The 16678-nt window shown below is 44.3% G+C and overlaps 1 protein-coding gene across 3 annotated transcripts in view; it reads left to right on the top strand.

Moving 5' to 3' along the window:
• The window catches only part of CEP89 (centrosomal protein 89), a 1655177-nt gene that overhangs the window by 321070 nt on the left and 1317429 nt on the right, over positions 1 to 16678 (top strand). The gene's annotated exons all lie outside the window — the stretch shown is intronic.

Genomic DNA, 16678 nt, shown 5'->3' with positions numbered 1-16678 from the left:
GATACTGGGCACAATATGGGATATCTGGAGAGAAGACACAGGCATGAAAAGGGTCACTACATGCCCCCCCCCATTTGAGCCACATATGGTCCCCGTGTATACAGGAAGAATTTCATGACCATCCTAGATTCCAATCGTGGTACGAGGCGGGTTTGGAGAGGGTCGGACAATTGTGGAGAAACGGGTTATACATTACGATTACTGAGCTTGACAAAGCACTAGGGATCCACCCACTATCGGGCTTCCTCTTCTTGCAACTAAAGGGCACTTTCATGAGGAAAGAATGGGCTGATAAAATTCAGAGAGACCTTACCCCCTTTGAAAAACATTTGGATACAATGTCTGGAACCAGAGGCACGATATCCGGCATGTATAGAGCACTACTGGAGGTGGGTAGGTGCTCGACTGACAGTCTGGAACCTAGATGGGAAAGGGACCTGGGCATAGAGCCAGACCCAGAGGATTGGAATAGTATCTGTAGGGGTGCGTCCCAAGTATCCATAGCAGCGCAATACAAACTCCACGCCATTCAGCTCCTCCACAGGTGGCAATATTACCCTCATAGACTATCTAAAATATGTCAGACAAGGAGCCCACTCTGTTGGCGCCAGTGCGGGGAGAGGGCGGACTATTGGCATATATGGTGAGGGTGTCCCCTTGCCCGGACATACTGGGAAGAAGTCCTTAGTTGAATCAAAAAGGTGTATGGGATCTCCAGAGAAGCCACCCCGCTCCTGGTACTGTCTGGCCTCTAACTGTCTGAGGGGGAGATGACTAGACTAAAAGGTATAGCAGCCATGCTACTGCTAGCCGCAAGGGCATGCTTGGTAATTAAGTGGAAAGCAGGCATTCTCCCCAGCCTGAGAGAGTGGGTGGCAGTGGCGACCAACATATACCCAATGGAGCGAATTACTGCCGCCATCCTTGGAAAAGCAGCCCAGAATGAGATGATGTGGAGCAATTTTGTAGGGGAACACTTGACTGAATCCTCTCCGGACACTGAGTCACAGGAACACTAGTAGACATTTCTAAGTTTGCTCCTAATACTTTCTTATGGGAGATATGCCCCTGGGCGGCCCAAGCCCCCGAATCTATTGACTTTATCGTTTCCTAAACTGAATGAAAATTGATGATAATGCGGAATATCTGTCCCAAGCAAAAACCAAGTGCACCTGTGAAATGTATAACTTTCTGTTGAAACTCTGCTGGGGGGGGGTTGGGGGTAAAAACAAACCAGTTGGAAAGTTAAGTTATATGTTTAATGCTGAATGGCGGAGGGAAACATTGTGAGAATTGGAAATGTAAACAAGATTGCAAATGCCTCGATTTGTAAATGTAACCCAACTACTCTGCTTGGTTAAAAATTTTATAAAACCAGAATTTGAAAAATATAAATTATTGACCAAACCGGAGAGAAACACACTTCACCCTGAAACTTTGCGTTGAAGGTTCCCAAGCACATAAGTGTCTATTGAACACTGTGAGAAAGCGAACTGATGTTGCATCTGAATTGAAGGATCCCACAAGAGGACTAATTGATCACTGTGAGAAAGAGAGAGACACTACCATATATCATGTGTTCTGTGGTGAAGGTCTCCAAGCAGACTATGAGAAAATGTTCGCAATAACTGCTGAAACACAGCATGGTGGGGAAAGATGGGTATACTTGGTCTGAATACTATCGTATTCATGCAGAATGGGAAAATAAAGATAGAGCAATGGATCCAGAAGACATCGCAACTGCACCCATCTCCTTTCAGTCATGCCAGGAGGCCTGCCAGTCCTAACTCAATTTCTTCAAGACTGTAGATGGACAAATAACAGGGCTGCCAGATCCAACTACGTGCTGCAACTTGCTAGCATGGCCTTTCTTGTCACATTACTAAAGTGTTGATACTGTCATATCACGAGTTAAAATAAAACATTGTAGATGTGCAAAGTGGGTACGTGCAACGGCTTGTAGGATAGGGAAGGCTAGCGTGACTTTGGAACAGATCTCTGTGCCCAATTCAAGCTATCCCCACCCTCTCAGGTGACTCTACTTTCTGCAGGTTTAAATTCTCATGTCAGACCTTTCAATAAATCTTCTAGCTTAGCGATTCTGGTCTCCACTGCTGGCTCAACAACACAATGTTGTCAGTTGTTGGGTTGTAACCTATCTATGCAAGATGTGTCACAAAATGCCATCACAGGATTGCTGGATAGGTAAAAATACCCAGGTTTTCCTGTTAGTAACCGAAACCTGTCTGTCCAACACAATCTGACGAAATCGAAAAGATGAAAAAGAGGCACTGTAATAGTAATAATTTAAGAGACTGTTTCAATGCTTCACTTTGTTGGATCAACTCTTTACTCCAATTACATAGGATGCCTGACCTGTACAATCCTCATACGCGGCATTGATTTGCCATTCATGCCATATATGTTGAAGCCTCTATTTGCTGCTTAAAATATAAGTACTTTAACATTTTTAAACACTGGGCTCAAGATCAGTAAATATCAGTTGAATTATTTATTGTTCCATAAGAGCCATTACTAACCTAAAATAAATCTCATTCATTGTTGGTAGGGCCTACCTGATGGTGATTAAAAATGTTGCAAAGCATGCAACCCAATATAATGTTTTAGCAATACTAATAGAATATAGCGATACAATGAGTATGCTTGTTTAAATATGCTCCCTTGTTATAGCCACTGTTCCCTAATACCCACATATACAGTCTTTAGTTCTTTGATACGCCAGAACATCATGAAGGCAATAATGGATCAAAAGGGTTACCCAAACCATTCCCACCTCCATCCTCCTGCATCATTGGTGTCAGCCAATAGCTCCTTAATTCCTGGTAGGTCAGTAAAATAACAAACCTAGGAAACTGGTGCACTAGCTTTAACATCACACTTCCAGCCTCTTTCTTCAAATGAATCCTTAGTCCATTGTCCCATGAATATCTCCTAGGATATCGGTGAACAAAATTTTGGATGGAATAGTTTCGACTCCACAGCACCATTTGGTTCAGATGTAGTTTGCAATATGGATTTAGCTTTTTCTCCAAAAGAGGATTGGGGACATGTGCATGTCAGTTAGGATTCCGTGGTTCACATGCACGTTTCCCCAATCTTTCTTTGTACGATACTCCATACATTACTGAAGATCTGCTTTGGGTGCTTTCTCAAGTGTAACTCATAGATCTAGTCTGCACCAACGTTTTCTGTACATGCCGGAACTTTCCCAAATGGATGTATCCTTTAAACCTCAACACCTGTTGTTTAATGCCCTCACTACTGGCCCATATAGAATTTAACAAATGCAAAGCCATTATAATACTGGCATAATGCAGCTTGGGCGTATTCCCGAACGGGAGTCGCAGATCATCCTGTGATTGCAGCTCTTCTTCAGATTTGTTTTTTTTTCACCTTTGGCCACCCATCTGGGCTCAAGTAGCCACCTTCAGAGTGTCTTGGGATCAATATATCTAAAGTAGTCGATGTTGCCCCCAAAAAAACGGAATTTGCAGGAGCTGACTTGGAATATGTTTAATCCATAGCTCTGTTTGTGAGCCCCCCACGTTGCATGCACTTTAAGCCTATAGACTTCCTACAGTCTATTAATCTCCTCCATAATAGCATGAAGAAAGTGTCCGGATCTATGAACATCAACATGGTGACATCAGCAGATAAAAAGATCTTATGAAACTCTCCACACCATTCCATCTCCCTGACTGTTTCATTGTTTCAAATGTGTACTGCAAATGGCTCCACTGGAAGCATGAAAGGGATGGTGGGCATCCTTGTGTTGCCCCGCTTCCCAATGGAAAGGAATCCTCGTCCTCCATTAATACCTACTCTTGCCCTCGGGGTCGAATTCCTGGCCTGGATCATTCCAATTATATATGGCCTGAAGCCAACTCTCTGGGTACTATTTTGTTTGGGCTAGTTCTACAGTCGGATACCTTCTTAGCATCAAGTGTAAGAAGGACTGTTTCGACCTTAGATCTGTGTACTTTGTGAATAAAGGCAGGAGTTTCCTGGAATTGTCCAATTTACTATTCTCTGAATGTTGTTTGCCTGGCCGGAGTCCACCTGTGCAGGGAGTTGGTCTTCATTGAGTCTTGCCAAAATAAGCAGATGGAGTTGGGCATCAATATTAATTAGTGAAATTGCCTATATGAAGAACATAGCTGGAGCTCCTTTCCATGTTTCTGTATGATGGTAATCCGAGACTCCACCATAGATTTCGTAATTTGCCACATATCCCTGAAGTGGTTGAACTGTGCTGCAGGATGCAGAACCAATACGATTAGTAAATGTTTTGTGAAATGCAGCTGTAAAATCAGGGCATGAGCTTTTATTGCCCTTTAGTCTATCTTTGTGTCTAAAATTGCAAGCTCATTATTCTACTTAGGGGCTGCATGCGTGTTTGTAATGGTATCTCATTGCAGTACTTTTTCTGGGCTGTCGATGAGTAGTTATCTTGATTATAGAGAAGAGTGGAATTTTTTGAATTTCTTCTTCTTTCTTCATCATTTTCATTTATGTCCCCACCAAAGTCCCATCTGGCTACTTAATTAACTGCCCCTGTACCTGTGAAGGACAACAAGCTGCTTTGCTTTCAGGAATGCAGCTTCTCTTCTTTTTGTTGGTAGTATTCAGTTGATATTTTGCAGCAAACAACATTTTTTTTGGTATTGAATGGGAGCCCGATGCTTTAGGCCACCAGATTGCACAACTAATTTTCAGAATGAGCCATTCTTTTTTTTTAGCTGGAGTATCTAATTCAATGTAATGTTCTTTAGCTCCTTCCTATGTATAGGATCTTCAGTGCCTTTTTTGCGTAATTTATTTACTGATATCTAATGTAATTGTGCATGGTCTGAGAGAGCAGTTTTGCCCCTTTCAACCGCTTAAATCATTTTGAAAAAGGATCTGATAATCAAGTATACAGGTAGATTCTAGATTGTATGATGCACGTAGGAGTAAATGGAGTATTCCTTCTTCTCCAGACATCCATTACACAATTTGCCAGCTGCTATTCCCCGTCTTATGTTTGGAGGCTTTGCGGGTCTGGGTTGAAAAGGGCAAGGGCAACTTCCTCCTTGACGTCCTTTCAGGTCTTGCCGCCTTTCTCCTCCATTTGAACTGGCGCCCTGGAATGGCTGCTTCCTCATGTGTTTGGCCTTGCTCGGAGTGTGCTCTTGTGCTCCGCCTTTTATCCCTATGGGGAAGGGAAAGGGTAGTCAGGTGTGTAGTTGTTGGTAATTGCCTGACCCTTGTGTTGGGACATGTCAGGTAAACGGCTCGGGTATTAGTCCATTGCCGTTCACGGTGTAAGAAAGTGTTCGTGTTGGAAAAGTGGGGAGGGTAGAATTTCTAAGTATCCTACTGGGCAGGATGGGGAAAAGGTGTCATAAGGAAGGGGATACTGCGTCTCCCCCTTCCCTGTCCCACTTCCACTCCCCGAAGACCCCCCCCCCCCACCCAATCCAGGTGATCCTCCCGCACTGGTCCACCCCGGGAACTGGATCCAATAGTGATGGCTGTGTCCTGGCCACCTGGATGACAGATCCATGGGTATTGGCGGGAGAGACACCTTCAGGTTTCTCACAGATGTGAGTCAACACCAAAGTACCCCAAACAACCTTGCAACTTAAACACGTATAGTTGATAAAAACATTTCTTCACCCTGTAAGGTAGCTGTCATGATCCCAGTCAGTGAGCATAGTCCTCATTCAGGTATTCAGGCTTGGCAGGGAACATTATCAGTCAGCAGCTGGAAAGGTGGGTGTTAGCCTAGCACATATGGCATTTACACCATTCACAGCACATGCTTTCATAGATGTTTTACAGTAACTTTCTACACTAAACCTGGCCGCCGCAAGATCCATTTACAGATTGCAGCACGTTCTATTGATATTTCAGAGGGAGCGATTTAAGCTCCACCTCTGCTGGAACACGCGCTTTGCCTCTGCTCCGCTGACGGCGGGTAACGCTACCAACGTTTCTCCTCACAGAACCTGTAAAAGGAGAAAGTAGAGACATTCGCTTCACAGAAAACTACAGAATACTATAGTTAATAGAAAAGACTTACCAGACGAAAGTTATCTCCCAAGCGGTTATCTTCAGTCAGAAGTTTCACTCGCAGCCGCAGCATCTTCCAAAGGTACTTTTCCTCAGCTTTCTGAAAATCTGCAGAAAATACAAAAGGTATTTAATTTACGAACAAACTTAACAGTTAAAAAGAAAAGACGTTTGATAAACATTTACGTACCTAAAGGTTATGATATGGCATTTGTAACGCGCCTATACACAAGTGTTTCAAGGCGCGACGAGGCAGGGGGGAACAAGCGGAGACAGACAACGATCCTACTAGGCCAGGTGTCATTCAGATCGCGCAAGTGCAAGAGTAGGTGGGAAAGGAAAAGTGCAAGGGGGAAAGGGAGAGGGGAAAGTGCAGTACAGGGTTAATAGCATACAGGAAAACAAGGGCCAGCTAGTGGCAAGTGCGAGGTAAGTGCAGACAAGTGCTAGGAAAGGGGTGCTGTAGGGATACAGACACAGTCCCGTAGTGCAGGGGGTGCCAGGGAGGCAGTGCAGGGGAGAGTGGCTGGGCCAAGGACCTAGAATGGTGAGTGGCCCAGTTGCAGATTCAGTGCAGTTTCAGTAACTTTAGCAGGGCAGAGGGGGAGAGAAAGCTGAGGCGAAGAGGAAGGTTTTGAGGTGCTTCCGGAACCAGAGATGGTTCTCCTCAAGTTTCAGGGAGGCAGGAAGGCTGTTCCTGATGGAGGCCCCTGCAGTGTAGAGAGATCTGCCACCAACTTGTTGATTGGAAAAGTGGCTAACCCTGAGGGAGTTGGAGGCGGATGAGCGAAGAGCTCGAGAAGGAAGATATTTAGGAAGAGAGAGTTTAAGGTATGTTGGTCCAAGGCCCCAGAAGACCTTGTGGACAATGCAGAGGGTTTTGAACTTGATCCTCGCAGTCACTGGGAGCCAGTGTAGAGGTTATTCAAGTTTTATCTCAGTTGTTTCTGCGCTCTTCCTTGAAGGCTGCAGTTACTCCTTCTTGCCGAACGTACGTGTTTTAAAAAAAATAACGTTTTCTCATCCTGAGTAACTCTACAGCCCTCCGCAGCCATAATTCTTTTCCCAAATTCCAAGAACCTGAAAAAAAGAGAAAAAGAGCAAATTATTAGAAAGAGAGATCTCTCCAACGTAGGAATAACTTCAAGCCCCTTAAAGATTACAGAATTTTCATCGGCGTACTTGCCCAAAGACTTATTCTTAAAGTATAGACATTTCAAGGCAAGATGCTATAGAGTATATCAGCTATCCAAGTAACTATTATTCCTTCATCTCAATGCACCTCGATAGAAAAGCAGGATGGAGAGCTCCACAACAAATAAACACAGGTGAGAAGGGAGGGATTACAGGAGTATACATCTCATGCAGCACTATCTCAGTTAATAGATGTTCTAGCATTTATACTGCTGTCATTGTTTGTTTAAACAGAAAGTGAATCCTAAAAGTGCCAAGGTACCAGGTCCACAGGCTGAGAAGGCATTACGCTCCCGAGGAGTCCAGGTAAGCGTTACAGTAGCATAAATATAATGCAGACTAGCAATATGTAGGCTGTACACTGGTTACTAAAATGCAGGAGGGAAAATTCAGACAGGAATTAATCAAACAGTCTACAGGTCCACAACCTTAGTCTCTTAAGCAGGCTGAACAGCATGAACCAGGCTTCTTAACGCTCTTTAAGTGCAAGCTTCGGTCCAGTCTTGATATGATGAGCGACTTAGGGCTCAGAAGGAAAGCACACACGTGAAGCATTGGGTGCTCAATTAGGAATCATTGCTATATTGCTACATTGCATGATTTACCTGGTTTTGGCTTCTAAGAAGGACTACAGTGACTTAGTTGCAGAGCGGTGACTACAGGGCGGGTTCAGTCCTTGGAGCCGCTGTTAAAACCAGATCCGGACGCTGAAGCATTGCGTTGCTATATTGCTACATTGTATTTTGGCAGACATTGTGAGATTTCTGCACCATTTACCTGATTTAACTTCTAAGAAGGACTACAGCGACCTAGTTGCAGAGCAGTGACTGTAGGGCGGGTTCAGCTCTTCGAGCCGCTGTTAAAGCTGGATCAGGTTGCTGAAGCGTTGCACTAGCGATGTGCACGTCACCGTCAAACGGAAGAACAGAATCGGCTTTGACGAGGAGTATTACTTTTGAACTTAACATGGATGATCCAGAAGTAGTCCGACAGATGGAACAATCACGCGGTACGTTTTGAGACCCTCACCCATTGCTGGGCAATACACCCAATTACAGTTTGAGGACCTTGTCAAAAGGCCTAGGAACCCATTTAATCATGCTGGCAGGAAAGCAGTCATCGCAGAATATCACTGAATTCTTTCTGAATAACCCACAACAGGCACCGGCCCCAAGTAGAAGTGAACAATTAAACTCTTTGATAAGCTGCCTTAGTACGAAACTAACTGAAGCCATCATCATGGCACTCAACACTGATTTTGAGGAGTCTACTTGCATCCCACCACACCTCTCCTTGAGATGGCACCCACAGAACCTATTGAGAATGAAGAGGTGCCAGTGATACATCAGAGCCCCAGACCATCCAAGCATAAGGTGCAGCAGGTGAGTGTACAGATACATAGGGTAGCAGTGGATCTGACGAAACATAGCCCATTAGTCACTCCAGACTGCCCGTTAATGAACTGTACTTTGTGTGATATATGATATTTATATGATAGGTTATTTATAACACGCTTAATACCCAGAGGTTTCTAAGCGCGGACCTGGGGATCGAACCTGTGTTGCTCCGTGTCGTGTTGCTTCCAAGCCGAGCATGTTGCCCCTGAGCTATCCTCCCGAGACATGTAGGAACTGATTCCATAAACGAAACAGGAAGACGCACTCGCAATAATTCTAGACCATCTCTACATTTGAAGCATAAAAGTAATACATCCGTGGAGCAGGTTAGGCTGCACAGTGGGGAACTCTCCTTTGGAGACAGGAATCCCGACTGGGAGGATTTATTGGTTAACAACTCACTTTCATCTACTCTTAAATTACTGGCGCTAGATTTCTTACTTCACTGGTGGAGCATAGTAAGAACACATCAAAGATCCGAAATGAACACACTAATGTGTTACAGGCCATCTGTAAAGATCTGTGCATAAAGGCATTCATTATAAACGTGATCTGTTATATACCTGAATCTATTAAAAGGGGTGAAGAACATGGCCCATAAGAGGAAATCGCGCATCTTCTAGAAGGAATGAACGAAGGTTTGGTGGCACACAGGTACAAAGTGTGTCTATCCTTCTCGTAGAACAAACTATACAGGAGGAGACCGCACAGGAAGAGGTAGTAGATTGCTGGATAGTCGAGTGTGATAAACAAAGGAGAACAAAGAAACATGCGTTGACAGGCAAGAAAGGCACAAAATAAGCGTAAAAAGATAGTTGGTGATTCTGCCATTAAGGTTCTAAGTGAGGACTCCAAAAGCCAAAGGGCCTTGTGTAAGAACACTGCAGACAATATTGGGGAATCCTATCTCAACTGGGTATCGGAACGAAGTTGTAGAGGATTGCGTGAATGATCAAGCATCTATGGCTACTATTGTGGGGAATACTAGGGAACAAAGGGCCATAGGAATACCTCGGAAGGGCACTAGTTTGTACAATAACTAAGAAAATGAGAGGTGCAATAAAAAAATGGACACTGACATCTAGCTCACAAAAGAACCCATCATGTAGGGGAACAGACGTGACACATGTTACTAACAAAGCCTCAGGCCCCGATATTAAACATTTTCTGATAAACGTGTCGTCGCACATAAAAGCCAAAAAAGAGCAAGCAGCAGAACTAGAAGAATACTTGACTGTGTATGAACTTATTCATAGACCCGGAACACAGTGTTCAAAAGGACCGCACAAGGCAATGGTTAGCTGGCCCAAGGGAACTTGCATCCCCCAAGGCACAAGGAGTACTAATGACAATTTGCAGAAAAAAAACGATGAGGGAGAAGGGTTGAGGAGTGGTCGTGGTTATGGTCAATGGTCCACGAAGACAAGTAACAACGCTGTAGAGAGAGAACATAAGAAGGGTGGGGGAAGAAGGCAATTTACTGTTTGATTAATGAGGGCTTGTTATGGGAAAACAATGGTGTAAGATCTGGGGAGGATAAAATACATTAAATGCATTAAGAAAGATCATTAAAATAGAAAGTCTATTCTGTACACCGAGACAATGTATAATAAATAAAAGGGCTGTTTTAGATCTAATCCACCACTTCGTCTAATACACTCCCTGGACATACAAGTAGTAGAATAACCAGAAGAGGCAGTACTTGCCCTATAAACAGAAACAGTACCTGGATCTACTTTTATTTGTATTTTTCTTTTGAAAAACTCCAAGTATTTTTTTCAATAATGATAAGTAACCTCAATTGAGGTACACAAGAGAGAGCGACAGCTTAGCAGGGTGTGTTACACTCGGCTTTTTTCACAATGGTATCAATGGTAGACACAGACACAGTGGATCCACGTTTTGAAAACCTTTATTGGGTCATTTGGTTGGGCTGATAGAATTCCTAACTGGCCCTAATTCTAGAATGGGAGTAATCTTGACCATTAAATAATAAATAAATATCAAACGGTCCCAGTCAGTCTAGTCAACACAAAAGGCCTATACTAAGAAAACCTAACCATGCCCCCCTTCCAAAAATGACAAATGTGTTAAGGAAATGCAAAAGAAAAATAATGTCTCAAAAGAAAGGTCAGAATGGCTTTAAATAATAACTCCCTTCCCCACCTTCAACACCGCAGGGTCTAGAAGTTCCTCAAAAGTATAGGTGGATGGCACAGTTCTTTCAGTCTTGCACACTTTGGCTTACTGGTACAGTTTAACAGTTCAACAGTTCAGGCTTGGACTTCAAGCTTCTGGTAATTCAATCACTTACTTAGGCTTGCCCGCCTCGTCATAAATATACAGTTCCACTTTTGACCTTTACTGTGCAGGCTTCCCCCTGCCATGTTTGAGCCTGTCTTTCCCCTTGTGGAGGTTCCCTTCCCTGCGTTTTGTCTCTGGTGCTGTTTGACTTGTCGAAGACTTTCGAAACTGCAAAGTTTTTACATAGACCTCTGTATGACCACTTCAACCTCTTTCAATAATTCTGCAATCCACAATCTTCCGCCTCTTACAACACCAATGCCTCTTGGTTATTTTCAGTTTCTTATTCTTTTTGGTTTGCCTTCTAGGCCTCTTTCATAGTTCATATATTTTGCCCTCTTGGCATATTCAGAGTTCACATACTTTGCTTGCTTTACATTAATTCAACTTGTTTTTGGATCGCAATTGCTTTCTTGCCTTTGATTCCCAATCACCTCAGAACGTTTCACAGAGACTTTGGAATGTGTGATTTCGCCCCGCAGACCCACTCTGTTTCTTTGTATCCATTCCCTTTACAATTCAGCAATTGTCCTTTATTATTACATGCTTTATCGGCATACACGCAACCCTTGAGTTAGTTACTTTTGCTTTTAAAACAAACCAGACTTTTGTTGCCTTCGATAACTCACCAGTTGTGTTAATCAGCCTTCTTTCATCAACGCTTATGTAGCAGTCAAGGCCGTCTATTGCTCCTCCCCAACTCCGCCGTTCACCCAGAAGGGTCCCGGGCTGCTTTCAAGTTCCTTGATGGTTTCTTTCTTCTTCTCACTCAGTTTCAGTCTTGGAATGCTTATGGCTTCCCGAAAGTGGGGGATTCTCACCCGGCTCTCTCTCGATGTTCGTAACTGACGATCAGCCCCGTGACCTTCCGACTTCCATCATTTGGTTCCCATCAGCCCCGAAAGATCTGTTACTTCTCGTAGCCAGCCTCGCTCACCATGTGCTTGTGCATGCCACCTTTTTATCTGTCTCAACCGGAGTGTTAACAAGTGGCAGGTGTATATAGTTGGTATTACGTGCCTTACTCTGCCTGGCCTCATTACAGGGACAGAGCCAGTGTAAATTAGTGGAGGTTATCTGCCTGACCTTATTCCTCATCTTCCTCGGCTCAGTAGTGTTACCAATGTAATGTGGTGAGGAATTATGGGAGCTGTAGTTCCCCATAAGGCAAGCAGGGATAGGGTTTAGATGGGTTGTGGAAATAGAGGGATATCATGCCTCACCATCAGGTGTTTCTCCCCCACTATTCGAGGACCCGCTACCCAGGTGATCCTCCCTCGCTTGTCCACTCCCTGGGTTGGGATCCAAAAGCGAAGGTCTTTCCCTGGCCACCTAAGTACAGGATCCCCAGGGAATAGGTTGTGAAACACCCTCTGGTTTTACACAGGTTGTTAGGACAGATCGCACCTGTAGGTTTTGTGAGCCAGTTGAAATAGAATCAGGGAAACCCCTTCTGATCCAATGGCTGAAATGTGAAGGAAAAAAGATACTATGCTTTAATCGCAGCAGGAACGTCTGATCTTTCAGGGAATCTAGAGGATGAAGAGGCGATTGGGAAAGAATGTATGACGGGAGAACATATTATTCTTATTTATCATTTAACCAAACTATGGATTGAAATTAAACTGTAGTTGGTGGACAGTGCAGAGGAAATGTGATCTAAGTATGTGATTGTGGTGAAAACATGTTAGTTGGCTTGTCCATTTTAAATGGATTTTGTAATTATTTTTTATAAAACATATCATGTGTGGCTGTATTATAAATAAAACATTTTTTTAAGAGTCCCATTGTAGGTTGCAATACTGAGCAATGGCAAATACCAGGGATATACCCCTAGACATAACACTGTTTTGAAACCAGTCCTCTTCTGTTCTTACCAAGGAAAGAAAGTTTGTAAAAGTTACTTGCAGGACTCTTAAGGTGTGAGCTCTGGGTACCAGCTTCTCGCCTGCAATCAATCCTCTGGTTCTTCCAGCAGGAAGACCCTTTGTTCCACTGAGACACTTAAGGTAATGGACTTTGAATCCCTCCTGGAAACCTATGTTCACCCTATGCAAGGGTATGTTAACAGTCAACAGCTCCAACATATATTTACCAGAGTAATGAGAAAAGCTCCTTTTTATAGCTGTATCCTAGCAGGTGATTTTTGTAACTTCAGGCTCCATGCTAGAAGTCAAAGATAGCCACTGGGTATTTCATCTTTCGCTATACCAAGAGATCTGAGGCTGCAGGAAGCCATGTGCAGTTAAGGAACTGATTTGGGGAACAATCCAGAATGTTTGTCTGTGTCACTTGCTCTCTAGCTACTACTGACTTCCCACCAGCCTCAGCCTCAACCTCTGTCTCCAGAAGATCAAAGTATGCTATGTAATTGTCTACTCTTGTTTTGGCCTGCCCACAACATGATAGCAGTTCCCCTTGAAGCACAAACGTTTCAGCCATTCCCGGGCCCCTCCACATGCTGATGGTGGTGTAGTGTTCATTTCTCACTTAAGGCAAAAATGGATTTTCCAAGTATAACTGTCTCATCTGATGCAGTTCTGGGCAGAGGGAAATGCATCCAGCAAGTTACCCTTTCCTCTGACAAATTAAAGTAGGCAAATAGCATAGATTGGCCATGAGTTGAATGCTTTGCATTCCACTTATAAAAAAAAAAGTATACATCTTTTTATTGAAATTTGAATAAACACAAGAGAAAACAGTATAAACACAAATGACAAAAAACAATAACTGGGCAGAAATCAAAAGTATCAGAAATCATATTCCATAATATTAGGGACAAATGTCATAGTGGGTAGGGGCATCGAAGTCTCACATTGCTTGGGGTTTCAGCGTCGTACATATCACAAGACATGTCGAGTTAATATAGGTATATATTTGACACTATTCTCTCAAGGTGTTTTATCGTCCGAGCATGGCAACATGCTTGCAAAAGAGGACTTCAAATTCGCCATAGGCTGAGTCATGCCACCTTGCCACCTCTCAAGGCCCTACACCAATCCACCGTTTGTGTTTTTTTTTTTTTTTTTTTGAAACTCTATTTTTTGAGCTTTTCATACCATCGGTATACATTTGCGCCAACATGGTGCACCCTCCAAACAACAAAAGAGGGAAAGGAGGGGAAAGAGAAGAGGGAGAAAGGAAAGTGAAGGAAAGAACAAGAGAAAGGAATAACATAACATTACCCACTAACGAGCTCACCCACCAAGGCCGCTCCGCCCCTCCCGCGTCTACAGAACAAATATCAATACATTCTTTGCTTAAAACTGACTCGATTGAGGTCAGGAATATACAGTAGCTCTTCAGTCACAAAGCCCTATTTCAAGCTCAGGTGGTTTCGGAATCAGATGGTGCAGTACTATTTAGCAGATATGCGACGTACGGCCCCCAGATGTCCGGGGGGCGAGCATGTAAAGGAATGGTTCTTATAAATTCACTCTCTACATCCTGACAGTATGTTATGTCTTTCCTCCAGTCTTCGATTTTTGGTAGTGGGCCGCGGCTCCATGCCATGGCGATTCGTCTTCAGGCTAGGACCAGCAGAAGTGCTGCTAGTTTACGGGACGCGGGTTGTAGGTGTCTGGTGAGGCCGAGAAGGGCCGCTAATGGCAGCGGGGCCACCTGTTACCCTATGATGTCTGCAATTATTTGTAAAACTGAAACCCAGAAGCGCTGAATTCCCAGACAGTCACATGCTAGGTGAAAGAAATCTGCGTGTGGCGCCGCACATCGGTCGCATTGGGTCGAAGCTTCTGGATGATGCTGGTGCTTCTTAACCGGGGTGTAGTATGTTTGGTGAACAAAGTTGAAGTGTATTAGTTTAAAGCATGTATTTATTGCGACTTTTTGAGTTTGGCGCAGGATATAAGACCAGTCTTCTGCGTTTATTGATTCCTGAATGGCAGATTCCCGTTTTTGCTGTGTTTTAGGATTAGGTGTCCCGGTGTCTGCCACGAGGGATTTGTAAAGCAGCAAAACCAGCCTCCCCTCTTCCTGCGCCTGGATGGTGTTGTGTAACAGATCCCATGTAGGGGGTTGTTTTGGAAATGAGGGAAACAATTTGTGTAGGGTATGGCGTAGTCTAAAGTAAAGGAAGATGTCCAGGGAGGTGTCCCCGCCCCTGTCTTTGGCCATTTGTGGGGTGAGGAAGGTGCCCTAAGGGAAGAGGTCCCCGAAGGAGTGGACATTTATCTTATCGGCCCAAATTAAGAAAACGTTTTCATTCGTGAGTGGGATGCCCGGGATGTATCTGATTGGCAATAGGGGGGAATATCTTACGGTCACGCCGTATTTAACAGCCATCTTTTTCCAGATTGCAAATGTGGACAGGACCGTGTTCAGCGTGTTATGCGGGACTGGGATTTGACTCATAATAACGGCACTGAGCAAGTCCGGTGAGGCTAGGGCTCGTTCCATCTGCACATGTGGGCGAACGAAATGGGACATATACCAGTAGCTCAGAAAATGAGCCTGGGCTGCCCAATAGTATTTTTCTATGTCTGGCAGTGCTAGACCACCTTTTGACGTTGGTAGAACTAGGGTGTTATACGCGACGCGCGCAGGTTTACCTGCCCATAGAAGTTCCAGAACTGCAGACTTGACTTTCAGGAGAGAGGATTTGGGGAGTAGAAGCGGAATATTAGTGAACAAATACAGAAGCTTAGGGAGTATGACCATTTTCGTCAAGGAGGTTCTGCCCCATAACGTTAGCGGAAGCGTCTTCCACCTGTGTATTCGGTCTTGGATGGCGTTCAGCGCGGACACATAGTTATCTTTATATATCTCGTGGTGGTTACGTGACATATATATCCCCAAGTAGCGCACCCTTGAGTTTTCCCATTTGAAACCATGATCATCCACAAATTCAACTGTATTAGGGGTCAGGGGAAAAACTACAGATTTGGAGTGGTTAATCTTAAGGCCCGACATTTGACCAAACCTTATCACTTCACGCATTACTGGGTTGAGGTTCTCTTGGGGGTTGCCGATTAACAGTATCACGTCGTCGGCGTAAAGGGAGACAATCAGTTTGTGAGGACCTAGTTTAAGACCCCTATGTATTTGGAATTCCCGTAGTCTCGACGCCAAGGGTTCCATGATGAGGGCAAAGATCAGGGCAGAGAGTAGACATCCCTGCCTTGTTCCACGCTCTAATGCTATGCTCGAGGACCTAGTGTTACCCAGAGAGATGTAAGACCGAGGGTCGTTATACAACAGAGATACTAACTTAATGAAGAAATTGCCAAAGCCCATTTGTGTAAGCGTTGCTAGCATGAAAGGCCATTCCACAGAGTCAAACGCTTTCTCAGCGTCAAGAAGCACTGCTATTGCCTGCTGTGTTGGGTCCAGGGCCTCGATAACACCGGACAGCCGTCTTATGCCGTAGGTAGTGCTGCGTCCCGGCATGAATCCGGCTTGGTCTCCAATTACTAGAGCCAGCATAAGAGGGAAAAGCCGTGATGCGAGAATTTTTGTAAGGATTTTATTGTCCAGGTTGATCAAAGAAATCGGCCTGTATGAAGCCCATTCATCTGCGGGTTTGCCGGTTTTGTGCAGAACTATATTGGCTTCACGCAGCGTGGGGGGAAGGCTACCTCGCTCAATAGATTCCTCATAGACGCGGAGCAGGAGAGGCGCCAGGATAGCCGCGTGTGCCTTATAGAACTCTCCGGTGAGCCCGTCTGGTCCCGGCGCTTTGGAGCTCGGGA

Source organism: Ambystoma mexicanum, chromosome 1q (assembly GCF_040938575.1).
Source record: "Ambystoma mexicanum isolate Mex_15411 chromosome 1q, UKY_AmexF1_1, whole genome shotgun sequence".
NCBI classification, from domain to species: Eukaryota; Metazoa; Chordata; class Amphibia; order Caudata; family Ambystomatidae; genus Ambystoma; species Ambystoma mexicanum.
The sequence above is the reverse complement of the archived record's forward strand: the minus strand, read 5'-3'. Positions and strand labels throughout refer to the sequence as shown.